The 14,964-nt window shown below is 37.8% G+C and overlaps 1 protein-coding gene and 1 pseudogene across 1 annotated transcript in view; one reads left to right on the plus strand and one right to left on the minus strand.

The window, feature by feature from the left end:
• The first annotated feature begins 8,824 nt into the window (after positions 1 to 8,824).
• Positions 8,825 to 14,964, plus strand: part of LOC119868419 (melanoma-associated antigen B18-like) — a 273,155-nt gene continuing 267,015 nt past the window's right edge. The window contains exons 1-2 of the mRNA XM_038587117.1: positions 8,825 to 8,951; positions 12,308 to 12,424. The gene's annotated coding sequence lies outside the window, so the exon portion shown is untranslated. The remainder of the gene's footprint in view (positions 8,952 to 12,307; positions 12,425 to 14,964) is intronic.
• On the minus strand, positions 10,443 to 10,957 carry LOC119868420 (annotated as a pseudogene).

The raw sequence follows: 14,964 nt of genomic DNA on the forward strand, positions 1-14,964 counted from the left end.
TCCATTAGTTGAGGAGAGCAATAAAATGCTGTCTACATGTATTGTAATCATAAACAGACTAAATTTTTAACAGAGTTAGAATCTCCCTTTCATATGGGAAAAACTTAACTTACATTATTCATCAGGAAAATATCTCACATCCCGAAGTATCCATTTATGTAGAAAGAACCAAGACATTTAAAATACATAAATTACTTTTGTACTTTAAGCGTAGTGAGGAATCCAGGTAAGGTAAGGTGGGGGAGAACAAGCTATTTAATCTGAAAATGCAGTCTATGGACTGATTATTTGATACTGATGCTAGAATTCTGAGAATGTATGAAAGTCCTGAGCAAAGACAAAGGAGGAAAAACTTCCTCACCAGTGTGGGAAAGTTGTCTGGGGTCTTCAGGGAATGACAATCGGGGCATTATTATGTAATGCTCAGTGTTCCCATGTGCTTCTCCTCTAGTACATCCCAGAGACACAGAGAGTCCAAACTCTAAGCTACATCCAGGTTCCTCCTTTTGGGAACAGCTTAAAACAACCATCAAGTCCAGAGAGAGAAAAGAATGTAAAAGTTGGTTCCCGAACAAGAGATGATTGTAGCAGCCATGGCTGAATCACTAGCAACTGATTTAAGTGGCTTTAGTGGTCATATTGGAAACAATCTAACAGTCTCTAGAAAAAACAAAGCCACCCATGGGATTCAGACTTAACATGCACATCTTGGGTCACCTGGTGGCTTACTTGGTTGAGCATCTGACTCTTGGACTTGGCTCAGGTCATGATTTCAGGGTAGTGAGATCGAACGCATGCAGAGTGTGTGCTTGAGACTCTCTCTCCCTCTGCCCTTCCCCCTGCTCACATGCTCTTGTCTCTCTAAAATAAACAAACAGATCTTTAGAAAAATTCATGAAAATAAACAATAAAATAAAATGCACATCACATACAAACACAGATGTATACGTAAATAGAAACTTACCTTTTTCGGGATCCCTGGGTGGCTCAGCAGTTTAGCATCTGCCTTCGGCCAGGGGCACGATCCTGGAGTCCCTGGATAGAGTCTGGCATTGGGCTCCCAGCAGGGAGCCTGCTTCTTCTCCCTCTGCCTGTGTCTCTGCCTCTCTCTCTCTCTCTCTCTCTCTCTCATGAATAAATAAATAAATCTTTAAAAATAAATAAATAAATAAAATGAATTTTCCACCTCTGACTTGTGACTTGGACTATTTAAAATGTTGTGACAAACTTTTAGTTGTCAAAATAAGTCGTGAGGATGCAATGTATGCAATGTACAGTGTGATGACTATAGTTAGTAATACTGTATTGAATATCTGAAAGTTGCTCAGAGAGATCTTAAAAATTCTCATCACAAGAAAAAAATGTTCCATACTTATTACCGTGATCGTTTCTCAATATGTACAAATATTGAGTCATAATGTTGTATACCTGAAACTAATATAATGTTGCATGACCATTATACTTCAGTTAAAAAGAAAACATAAGAAAATCAGGATAAGCACATGGAAATATAAAACGTTGTAAATATTTTCCAGCTAATATTTCTTGGCTCTGGGTAGAATTTCTTTCAGACCAATTAAGGTAAATGGATAGCACTCTTTTAAATATCTTCATGAAAGGATTTGTTCTCTTTCCTGTGTCTCATGCAGATTCTGTGAGGAATTGAATTTAACACATATTCTTTCGGTCTCCTCCTCATTATTGTTTGTTCCTTCTATTATGGGACTCCAACATTTGATTTTAGGCTCTTCTTCGATTTCTCATTTTCCTCATTTCACACTTGTTTTGACTCCTAGCCGGGTCTTAAAGGCTTCTTTCTTTAATTATTTCCAGAATCTATGCTTTTTCCCCATCATTGTTAATAGATTTGCTGTCAGGCCTGGTTTCTGGCCACTTATCTCCCTTATGCTAGCCTTACCAAAGTGAGTTTGCAGCTTTAATCAATAGCAAAGATTGTGGTTAAAAACTAAATTTGCTGCGTATCAGGCTTGATGTAAATCTATTCAAACTTTTTTGTGTACTGCTTTTGTATGAAGGTAATTTATGCTCTCTTCCAATCCCATCCATCCATCGATCCATCTATCCATCAAAAAAGAAAGGATCTTCTTATAATCATTGTATTTCCCCTATAAGTAATAGCCAAACACACATATACACACCCCTACACACACACTCTGTCTCTCTGTCTCATAGTCTAAAAGCTTATATAACATGAATCTGGGATGAATAACTCTTCCTGTTTGATCTGCAGAATCTGTTATTGAGTATGCTTTAAATTGATATTTCTTGATAATATTCCTAACAATCCAAAAGTGAAAAAGATTTTTCTCATGATAGTCAGTGCATTATCTTCCTGAATTGAAAGAATTGACTTCTCTGTAAGAAGCCAATGACATTTGGACCAATTTCTTATCAAATTCTAGGATTAAGTCTTACAAGTAGATTTATTTCTCCGTGGATAAAACAAATAAGAATGTGCTATTCAGGCTCTCAGCTTTCAGTTTTACGGGCCTACTAGGCAATTATTAATGGATTAGGAAAAGGTAAGCTAAATAAAATGAACTCTTGTGTTGTTACCAGTACTTTTCTATAGAGATACCAAGTACCTTCACATATACTCCAGAGGTGGGTAAAGAAGCTGAAAGGCTAAAGGAGACAGGATGATACCAGTGAAGTGAATCTTCTTCAAATGCACAAGAAAGTTAAAGGGCTAAAGAATAAAAACGACTTGAAACTGAGAAGGAAGAGACAAACAGAAGGTGAAATTTCCAATTACATTATTAAAGGTAAATTGATACATTTCACAAGGGAAATTTTAAGTGTGTTCCATTAGTTGAGGAGAGCAATAAAATGCTGTCTACATGTATTGTAATCATAAACAGACTAAATTTTTAACAGAGTTAGAATCTCCCTTTCATATGGGAAAAACTTAACTTACATTATTCATCAGGAAAATATCTCACATCCCGAAGTATCCATTTATGTAGAAAGAACCAAGACATTTAAAATACATAAATTACTTTTGTACTTTAAGCGTAGTGAGGAATCCAGGTAAGGTAAGGTGGGGGAGAACAAGCTATTTAATCTGAAAATGCAGTCTATGGACTGATTATTTGATACTGATGCTAGAATTCTGAGAATGTATGAAAGTCCTGAGCAAAGACAAAGGAGGAAAAACTTCCTCACCAGTGTGGGAAAGTTGTCTGGGGTCTTCAGGGAATGACAATCGGGGCATTATTATGTAATGCTCAGTGTTCCCATGTGCTTCTCCTCTAGTACATCCCAGAGACACAGAGAGTCCAAACTCTAAGCTACATCCAGGTTCCTCCTTTTGGGAACAGCTTAAAACAACCATCAAGTCCAGAGAGAGAAAAGAATGTAAAAGTTGGTTCCCGAACAAGAGATGATTGTAGCAGCCATGGCTGAATCACTAGCAACTGATTTAAGTGGCTTTAGTGGTCATATTGGAAACAATCTAACAGTCTCTAGAAAAAACAAAGCCACCCATGGGATTCAGACTTAACATGCACATCTTGGGTCACCTGGTGGCTTACTTGGTTGAGCATCTGACTCTTGGACTTGGCTCAGGTCATGATTTCAGGGTAGTGAGATCGAACGCATGCAGAGTGTGTGCTTGAGACTCTCTCTCCCTCTGCCCTTCCCCCTGCTCACATGCTCTTGTCTCTCTAAAATAAACAAACAGATCTTTAGAAAAATTCATGAAAATAAACAATAAAATAAAATGCACATCACATACAAACACAGATGTATACGTAAATAGAAACTTACCTTTTTCGGGATCCCTGGGTGGCTCAGCAGTTTAGCATCTGCCTTCGGCCAGGGGCACGATCCTGGAGTCCCTGGATAGAGTCTGGCATTGGGCTCCCAGCAGGGAGCCTGCTTCTTCTCCCTCTGCCTGTGTCTCTGCCTCTCTCTTTCTCTCTGTGTCTCTCATGAATAAATAAATAAAACTTTTAAAAAAGAAAAAAGAAACTTTCCGTTGTCTTTTCTTATAAAACTGAATATAGAAGACTTGAGAAGAAATAACAGAGACTTGATTTATCCTTGTGCTTGAAATAGCAGTAACAAGGGAAAAAAATGAAACTCTGGAGGTCAGACAACAAAAGAATAAGAAACAAATAACGAGAGCCAAATGATTGGTTTGGCTTACTATCTTCAGAGGGTTTCCAGGCCATGATGCCATGGTAGGAGTGGAAACCCAGGCGGAATCCAGGGGCCTTGATAATTTGAGGGTCCTGGGAAACCAAGGTGACTAGAGTTTGGGGTATAGAGAGTAAGAGAGAGGCAAGAGCTTCATTGAGCTAGAATCCCAAAGATCTGCAGAGGATCCCACTAAAAGTACTAAGCTGAGCGCTGAAGAGCACGTGCATGTGAGAAAACTACCCGAGACAGAGGAAGGAAAACCTGAAAGAATTAGAGGTGAAAGTGCCTGTTTACATCAGACAGACTGGGAAACCTTATGATTAATACGGCATGAGGTGGACTGTCAGACAGTCTTCTCTTAATAGGGAGGAATGATAAGCCCTATACTGAGCCCTAATCTCATCCTGCCAAACTAGTCTTAAAAGGAAGATTTGAAAGGATCAAACTTCGTGGTATCCCAGAAGAAAACTGAAGACTATTTTAGGAAGCCAAGAATATCCAGCTCCCAGCAAGGCAAAAAAAATCACAGTGTCTATAATCGAATCAAAATTTACCAGGCATGGAAATAGGCAGAAATATAAGACCCATGAAGAGGAGCTAAATCAAAACTGACCCAGAACTGAGAGATATTTACCCCACTTGTATCTACATATATGTCATTGTTGTTCTTCTAGATGCTATTCTCTGCCTTTAGCAGAATATAAATGTGCCAACCGTAACTTAGTATAGTGGGTCTTAGTTATCTGGGTGTTCATCGGCAGAGTCCCCTCTTTGGTTATATTATAAGAAAATAAAAGTCATTGCAACAATAAAAATGTCTGCTAATAAAGAGTTATGCATATATGGCCTTTACTATGATGAAGTGTATTTCTTCTGTATTCAATTTGTTAAGAGATTTTTTTTTTATCTTAAATGGATGTTGAATTTTGTCAAATGCTTTTTTGGCCTATGCTAAGATGATATGATTTTTATCTCTCATTCTATTAATGTGGTGTATCACATTTATTGATTTGCATATATTGGACCATTTTTACTTCCCGAGAGTGAATCCCACTTGATCATGGTGTATGGCTTTTTAAAAGTGCTGCCAAATTTGATTTGCTAGTAATCTGGTGAGAATCTTGACATCTATATTTGTCAGGGATGCTGGCTATAGGGTTTTTTTCTTTGTGTAATGTCCTTATCTGGCTTTGGTATCAGGGTAATGCCGGCCTTATGAACATGTGTTTGGCAGTGTTCCTTCCTCATCAGTTTCTTAGAAGAGTTTGAGGAAGATGGGCAGTACTAATCATTTAGCGCAACATATGCATCTTTCAGATCATTATGTCGTTCACCTTAAGCTTATACAATATTGTCTGTCAATCCTATCTCAGTGAAACAGGAAGAAAGAGGAGTTACACGATTAGCCCTCCCCAACCTCCCAAATCCTTCTCTGCTTAACACTAGTGTCCTGTTCTGTTAGTCTAACCTGATTGCCACAAGCTGCGAAGAGAAATTGAAATCACAACTCAAAAGAATTGCAAAAGCCCTTAGGAAATGGACAACTTGAATAATAAAGGATCAATAGAGTACATTTGAAATAAGGATAAAGCTCTCAGTTCTTAGAAATAGTCCTCTTTAAAAGCTTGGCCTTTGGGGGAAGCCTGGGTGGTTCAGTGGTTGAGCATCTGCCTTTGACTCAGGGTGTGATCCTGGGGTCCCAGGATGGAGTCCCACATCGGGCTCCCGGCATGGAGCCTGCTTCTCCCTCTGCCTATGTCTCTGCCTCTCTCTCTGTGTCTCTCATGAAAAAGTGAATAAAATCTTAAAAAAAAAAAGGTTGGCCTCTAAAAGCCATCTAAAGTTGAAAGTGAGGTAGAGGGATGTCTTATGTTATATAGTTCTATTGAAATTGCTTAGCAAAAAGAAAATTTGGACTTGGTTCATTCTTGGTTTCTTCAGACAAGTAGGTCAGAATTGCAACCAAATTCTAAGTGTTATTTATAAAATCAAATAGACATATTTTACTAATTTTCAGTTACCATGAAGTCCAAATTAAAGGCTTTTTTCTTAGCCTTCCACTATTTATAGTTTAAATTTGGCCTTGTTTTATTTTTTTTTAAAGATTTTACTTATAGAGAGAGAGCATGAGTGGGGAGTGTGGGGTGGTAGGACGGAGGAGTGGGAGAAGCACATTTCCCACTGAGCAAGGTGCCCAATGCAGGGCTCCATCCTGAGCTGAAGTCAGGCCCTTTACAGACTGAGCCACCAAGCACCTTTTAGGCATTATTTTAAATGGCAATTGAGAAAGAGTTAGTATATAAGATTACCTGGGGGAGAAGTAAGGGCATGGTTGTGAATTCACCCCCTCCCCCCCCAGAAGATATGAGGGCTTTCTATCTTTCATTCTACTAGAGGTGAAGTCAAATGAAGCTCGGTACCACTAATTGTACTGATTTTTGTACCAACAGCCAGAAGGAAAGATGGGCCTATAATGCCATGAGAAGTGGCTTAAGAAGTGCCAGTACCTTTGCTAATTTTATTTGTTTTTCTAAATATTCAGATTTTGATGTTTATGATAATCTATTAAAAATCGTACTCTGCTAATTTCTGCTTTTCTCTTTACTAATTTGTTCCTTTGATTCTTTTTCACCTCTAGTAGCTTAGTTTACTACTTTTCTCTCTCCCCAGAATTTTTTTTTTTAATTTACCTATTTAAGGATATGAATTTCCCAGTGAGGATCACTTGCTATATCCAACAGTTTTGAATATATGCACTGGGGGTTATCATTTAGTTCTAAATCATTTAAATTTCCATTTTGGATTCTCATGAGTCATTTAGAAGGCTGTTGTCACATCTCTAGGTACATTATTTTTGGCTGCCATTTTGATTGTTGATTTCTGTTGTTTTTTCTTTTTATTTCTATTGTGTGATACTTTCTGGACTGCTGAGTTTTTTTGTAGTTGAGCACTTAGTATATTTTTATAAATAAACACATTTGAGAAGAATATGCGTGATTGTCATTCTGTAACTATGTGGATAAGTCAAGCTTGTTAATGTTGTGATTCAAGTTTTCAGGCTATCTTGTGTTTTTGTGCCCCTGACCTAATGAATTCTGATAGTTGTTTTAATGTCTCCCACAATTATTGTGAATTTGCTAAATTGTCCATGTAATTTTATGAGTTGATACTTTATACGTTTAAAAGTGATTTTGTATAGTGAATAAAATTCCTATCTTCTAGATAAATCACTCCATTTGTCAGTGTGCAGTGCTATTCCCCATCATACTGATGATTTGTTTTGCCTGATAGTATATCTACATTATTAATTTTTAAGTGTTTTGGTGTGTATTTTCCTCTTCCCTTATATTCAATCTACCAAAGCTATTTTCCCATTTTTTTGTTTTTTGTTTTTTTTTTTTAATCCATTATGAGGGTTTAGTAAGGGAGATTTTGAACCTTTCATATCGCCTATACTTTTAATTTAATCTTGCCAACTTCTATTATTTCCTGCTATGGAACAGTGTGCTTTCTTTGGTTTCTCCTTCCTTCCTTTTTGGCCTTTTGTTGGATTTATTGAATTTGTTTCTTTTCATCTTCTGTTTATAAAAGGCTAATTTTCCATTCTGTTATAATTTTCTAATATTATAATTTTTATTCTGCAAATTTCTCTTAGATTTTCAAATATTTGAATTCTTATGATTTTCTAATAAATGTGTAATTATAACTCTCCAGCAAAAAATAGAACAGTCAACACGGTTTCATTACTGTCTACTGTTTCCTCTTGTCATTTCAAATTCTAATGCTTAGTTACAGACTTTTATAAGCTTGATATTTTAAGTTAAATACTTAGGTTTCACAGTGAGCTCCTGAGTTTTGTTTTGCTTTGTTTACCATTGCTTCTTGCATCCTGTTACTTATTTCTAGGTTTTTGTTGTTACTGTTGGAACACATCTTTTATTAGCTCTTTCAGAATGTGTTCATCAGTGGTAGTGTGTGTGAGTTCTGGTATGTATGAAAATATTTTTATTTTTTTCATTCTTTAATGAGATGTACAATTGTATATTCAAAGTTTGTCTCTTTTTATTTCTTCTGATTGTTGGCTCTCCTCACAGACTTTTTATTTGTAACGTTTCTGACTAGAAGCCTAATGCCAATTTTTAAAATTATTATAAGTAATCTAGCTTTTCCCTCTGTCTTTGGTCTGAAATTATACTCTTTATGTGCCTAGGAATGAGTTTTTAAATCTTGCTTTGCATTGTAGTTTTGGGCCATTTCAATCAAGAATATTGTGAATATATTCAGCTTGGAGAAATCCCTAAGCATTTTATTTTCTTTCTCAATTATTTCTGTGATGTCTTTTTGCAAGTCCTTTTATATGAATATTGAAAATTCTGGATTTATTCTGCAGTCTACTTAACAGTTTCCTATACTTTTAAAGAAGTTATCACTTCTGTATTTTGGGAGGACTCTTAGTCTCATTTTTCAAAGTTGAAATACTATAATAATGTAAAATTCACATTTCTGCATATATTCATTGTATATTAATGCATATTGTTATTTAAGCATCCTTGCATATGAGTGGAGCCATTTGACTCACTCTGGGCATTATATTGGACTACAATTCTAGGCCTGCACTCCTAATTTTTTCTTACTATTCTGCATGCTCTTTCTCTTTATCAGCCATCCAGATACACAGCCACTACATGATTAGAAACTGGATCCCTGAGTCATCGCTTGAAGGAGAGCCTCCTGACCAGGAACATCTCCATTGGACTTTACATGAACGAGAAATTAACATTGACTTGGTAAGTTACTGAGATTTGGGAGTTATTTCCTGAAGCATCTGGTATTCTTTGATGTAGGTAATATATCACAGTAGGTAGTATAATGCTGACATTTGATAATATTAGATACAATTAAAAATTTAACATAATCTTATTTGCATCTTGTTTCATCTTACCCCATGGTTTCAGACTTGACTGTCTTATAAGAATGATGTAGAGTTTGTTTACTTGTTTGTGCCTTTACTGTAATTATCATTGTATAATTCAACACTGAATGCAATTCATTACTCATTGTTAAGTTTTCAATAGCTGCTTTAAAAATGAAGTTTATTGTGTATCTTAGGAATAGATTTTTAAGCTTATATAAAGTTAATATTTCAAGTAAATTTACTCCATTTGAGAATTTGAGTTTTTGCCATATGTACATTTTACATACTTTCTAGAGATTATCTTACAACTTGATGTATTTGTGTGTATTTTTTGAGTTTAAATACATTCTTATTTTAGACAATCTACAGGACATGGTTGGGTTTTTTTCCTTAAAAAACAATGCCTCCACAAATCAAATGAGATACCATCTCACACCATTGAGAATGGCTAAAATTAGCAAGACAGGAAACAACAAATGTTGGAGAGGATATGGAGAAAGGGGAACCCTCTTGCACTGTTGGTGGCAATGCAAACTGATGCGCCACTCTGGAAAACAGTGTGGAGGTTCCTTAAGAATTTAAAAATAGAGCTACCCTATGACCCAGCAATTGCACTACTGGGTATTTACCCCAAAGATACTGATGTAGTGAAATGCCAGGACACCTGCACCCCAACGTTCATAGCAGCAATGTCCACAATAGCCAAACTGTGGAAGGAGCCATGATGTCCTTCAACAGATGAATGGATAAAGAAGATGTGGTATATATGTACAATGGAATATTACTCAGCCATCAGAAAGAACAAATACCCACCATTTGCTTCAACGTGGAGGGAACTGGAGGGTATTATGCTGAGTGAAATAAGTCAATTGGAGAAAGACAATTATCATATGGTTTCACTCATACGTGAAATATAAGAAATATTGAAAAGGATTATAAGGGAAAGGAGGGAAACTGAGTGGGGAAAAATTAGAGAGGGAGACAAACCATGAAAGACTCCTAACTCTGGGAAATAAACAAAGGGTTGCAGAAGGGGAGGTGGGTGGGGGTATGGGGTGACTGGGTGATGGGCATTAGGGAGGGCACAAGATGAGGTGAGCACTGGGTGTTCTACTCTATGTTGGCAAATTGAATTTAAATTAAAATTTTTTTTAAATTACCACAATACGGAATAGATAGAAATTGAAAAAAACAAAAAACAAAACAGAAAACAGTGCCTCCACTCCAAATAAATCAAGGTCAAAATAAATGAAGAGCTCAAGATGACCTCAGTCCCATTCATCAAAATCCTGGTGTTATGTGGCTGAAGAACAGCAGCCAGTTATGACAACAGGTGATACATCCAAAGTAATAGCCAAACTTATTAACATTTTTCCATTTCTAAACCATCCTTAAAAGAAATCCTATAGAAGGTCACACCATCCTCACAGTAGTCTAGCAGAGCAGCCTTCCCATCTGGGTTCGTGTTTTTATCAATAAAGAACTGGTAGTTTTTGCAATTAGTGAGGATGTGCTTGATTTGTTCTGCAGCCCGGGTCATAAAGGGTTTTACTCTTTCTGGCCTCTGTTCTTCAAGTTTGCCTTTGATTGATTTTATGTAACTTTTGACATACTTTTTGGTAGGCTTCTGTTGTGCAGCTGGTTTCTACAGGTGATTGTTCAGGACAGTATACCACTGCTGACTGTGCTTTCTGTACCTTCACCCTCAGAGCCTTCTGTGGGGGCATTTCCCCCAGTAAGCGAGGCATTGGTGTTACCCTCTGTTCTCCTGACCATCCTCTCCCCCACCTCCAGGCACAGCCCCTATGTAATCTCCCAGATCTTATAGATGTTTGACAATACCTCATCCTAGCTGATGAGGTCCTGGGAGATGATCATGATGGTGATTGGAGAAAAAGGATAGTGGTGCTAGCTTAGCAGGAGCCAGGAGCTCTGAGCAAATGTGGTGCAGCCAGAGTGGCACTCGAGGTGTAGGGAGGAGTGGGCAGAAAAAAGCTGCAACCTGATATATTTGATTAACTCTCACCTCTTGAATGGTCTATAGTATGGAATTTCACTCTCCTATAATTTAGAGAGTTAAAGGTGATAAAATGTTTTAAAATACCCAGTATTTACCAAACTGTACTTAATTTAATTTGCATTCAGCATGTTGTAAAATATAAATAGAGCAAAATTTATAACATAAAATATACTAAGTATAGTGATGGATACCAAGGAAATGGTAATGACCAACTCAGTAATAATGGATGATGATAATAATACCTGTATTAGGACAGACAGGTCTTCTAGGGCAATGTTGTAACTGCTCAGTCTCAGTGGCAATGCACTGTTTTATTTCTCACTGAAAGTACACATCTCAAGTAGGGCAAGGAAGAACCCAGTGCCATGTGGTTACTAAGAAACTCAGGCTTGGAAAGAGGCAGATCTTGTCATAATGCTGACTCAACATGGTCTTCCAGGGTTGCCCCAGCAGAGGAAGAGAGAGCTGGGAGGCTGGACAGGGGGTTTTCATTCTCTCTCACTAAGTTACTCCTGTCATTTCAGTTTATATTTGACTGGCTGGAGCTCTTCCTGTAGCCTTGCACATCTCAAGATGGCTGCAAAGTCAGCGTTCCATGAGTCAAAGGAGAGGGGAACCAATTATGAGTGGGCACTAATAATGTGTCTGAAATAGCTACCGTTTCCTGAAAGGTGTACTGTGTACACTATCACATCTAACTTTCAGAGCTACCTTATGTGCTTCCTACTTTTAATACTGTCATTTTACCGATGAGGAAACTGAACCCTAAAGATGTTAAATACTCACCTTAAGTTTGAGTTTATTTATTTCTTTTTTAAACATTTTATTTATTTATTCATGATAGACACACACAGAGAGAGGCAGAGACACAGGCAGAGGGAAGAGCAGGCCCCATGCAGGGAGTCTGACATGGGACTCGATCCTGGGTCTCCGGGATCACACCCTGGGCAGAAGGCAGGCACTTAAACGGCTGAGTCACTCAGGCTGCCCTTAAGTTTGAGTTTAATAAGTGGAAGTTCCAGAACTTAAAACCGTGTCTATATTAGTAGAAGGACCGTACTCATATTTGCTACAGTATTTTACCTCCTCACAGTAAATACTTACCAGTTATGGTAATATCATCCTGACTGGTACATTTCCCAATTACCAGGATCATTTAAGGAAGATTGAAGTGACCAGACTGACTCCCTCTTTTTACCTCTTTCCAGCCCTCATGGTTGGGTCCAGGACCAGAGACCTCAGGTGGAAGCCTTCCTTACGCTGATTATGAGACTAACCCTTGTATTCAGCCAGAGCAGTTCAAAAGAAGACACATCACCAACAAGGTCAGTCCTGTGCCAACTCTGCCCTTCTAAGAATTATTCTTTTGTTCGTGTGTCGAAACCCTGAGCTTCTATTGTAAGTCTGACACAGTATGGTAGAAACAGTATGGCCTTTGCTCACTGTCCAACCTGGGCTTAATTCCAGGCTCCAACACTTACTAGCTGTGTGACCTTAGGAAAATTACCTTCCAGAGATTCTGTATTTTTCATTTGTAAAATGAAGGCAATAATGATAAGTATTATTGTTAAAACTGACATTTCTTGGGCACTTAGATTGCCGCCACTGGGCTAAGTGCTTTAGCATAAATTATCTTGTTTAATCCCTCATTATCCCCCTGAAGTAGGTACTATTATTCTGCATATATTATACACAAGAAATTATGTAATTTTCCCACACTTAACCAGCTAATAACTGACTGAAGATTCAAACCTGGAATTCACTAACTCCAGAACTACAGTCACTGTTTTTAGAAAGTATTTATTTTTGTTAACATTAAAAGAAATTATGTCTATGTTCACTTATTTTTCCCATAATTTTTCCAGTAATTTGATGTTTACTTGTTCAGTTATACACAAGTCATAAACTTAAAACCCTGTCTAGTGTCCCACTCTAGCATCTTGCCTAGTTCCCATGAACATAATCCATGGGTACCTCCATCACCGGTAACACAGACCTTTTTGACTCTTTTTTTCATTGGTTGAAATGTCCAGATATTTCCTGCCTTTGAACATCTCCCTTTCTGAACTTCACTTGCCTGATTATTATAAGCTCCATTGTCTCAGTGTTTTTTTCTGTTATTAAACCTACCTGTCCAAAGAAACATTTACTAAATGCCAGCTAAGAAAGATACTTGTGAATAGGGCATACATCCTACTCTCGGTCAGCCTGCACACTAGTACAGGGGACGAGATGGATGTGGAAATAAGTATAATGCACAGGAGGAAGTAAATTAGGCCTGGAGGCAGGCATAGACATTTGCACAGTGCTCAGAGAAAGGAGAGCAGGAGTCAGCTGACGTCTCCGAGTCTCTAAGATAGGCCAAATACTGTCAGGTCTCATTTACATTTCTCATGACCCGGTGAAGAAGGCATTATGACGATTTCTTTTTCCAAATAAGAAAACCTGGCTACACAATTATGAAGTAATTTGCTGGAGAATGTTGCGCGGCTTGGACACAGTGGTCTGCTGGTCTGAAAAGATCCCTTCTGTTCAGTGGACACGTCTCATCTCCGCGTCCTAGTCCTCTTCTATTCTGACATAGCTCTTCTAGACTTGCCAAGGAATTCCGCCTCTCAATCATTAAGCCTCCTTTTGGATCCTCCTGTACCGATTCCTAATTGGAAAAGAGAGGGAAAAGGCAGTCGAGAGGGGATCACCAAGTTCTTTAGACAGACATGCATCCCTAAGCTTTCTGAACTCCTATTGATACTGAGTATTGCTCAGGACTGGCCCAAGGTAAAACTGCTAAGTAGGGGAAGTCTCCCTAAAGTGGCTCTGATACCTGAATTGGCACCTTTCCTCCCACTGTAAGTGTGTCACAGTGTTTCATTCGTCCCATCTGCATTCCAGGACTCCCATGCCAGCCTGACATAAGGAGAACTTCTTCCTAAATGAGGTTGGCTTCCTGCCCCCATCAGTCACAAGTATGTGATTACCTCCCGACAGTGTTAAGGCAGGCTCGCTCTTAGGGGTTGAGTAGGAAATGGAGGCCTCTTGTCATGGGTTAGCAAGTATCATTTCTGAGCTTTGATGACTGATGATCTGTTCTTTACTCTGTTTGCTTCTCATGCTCTAATTACTATCTTTTTTATGTGTGCTTTTTTGTATGTGTTTTGTATGAATCTTGGACACATTTTGTTCTTCCCCTTAAAGTACTGCACATCTGCAAGTTTTGATCTTTTTTTTTTTTTTTGGACTTGGGGTGCCTACCTTGTTCCATCTTCCTTTTGAATCCAACTGTAGAGGCCATCGGTTTTAAGATGTTGGTGTCAATGGGTCATCTTCATTTTTTGACAAACCAATCTCTAGGAACATTGGTGCTTCCTAAAAGTAATCATTTCAGATCTTGGGTGTTGAAGCTCTTTCTTACTGTTTTTCAAAGTTCTAAGTGGCAGTATTGATTAAGTTAGAAGTATTTTGAGTATATAGACATATGTATGGATAGGGACACTACAGGAATTTGTGGTGAACTTTGTCATCACTCTGCATGGGATCAGATCCTGGCCCTAGTATTTGATAGTGCCTGGTCTTAGGAAAGTTACTTAACTGCACTATTGTCTGTTTTCCTTACTCAGTGAACAAGAATATCAACACAATGGTAGTGGTATTTATCTTAGAGCTTTCCTTCCTTTCAGGGGTTAAGGATTAAATGAAATTGTGGATATAAATCCCTTGATTTAGAATGTGGCATATGTAAGCACTAGATTTTGGGTATAAAGGAATAGGTACTTTTCTTTAAAATATTGTTCAATTAGGCTTCAGTAGGAATTGTACTTAAAACTCTCAGATGTCAATTTTATTTTTAAGTAACATTTGGAGAGGT

Source organism: Canis lupus, chromosome X, assembly GCF_011100685.1.
Source record: "Canis lupus familiaris isolate Mischka breed German Shepherd chromosome X, alternate assembly UU_Cfam_GSD_1.0, whole genome shotgun sequence".
Lineage (NCBI taxonomy): Eukaryota > Metazoa > Chordata > Mammalia > Carnivora > Canidae > Canis > Canis lupus.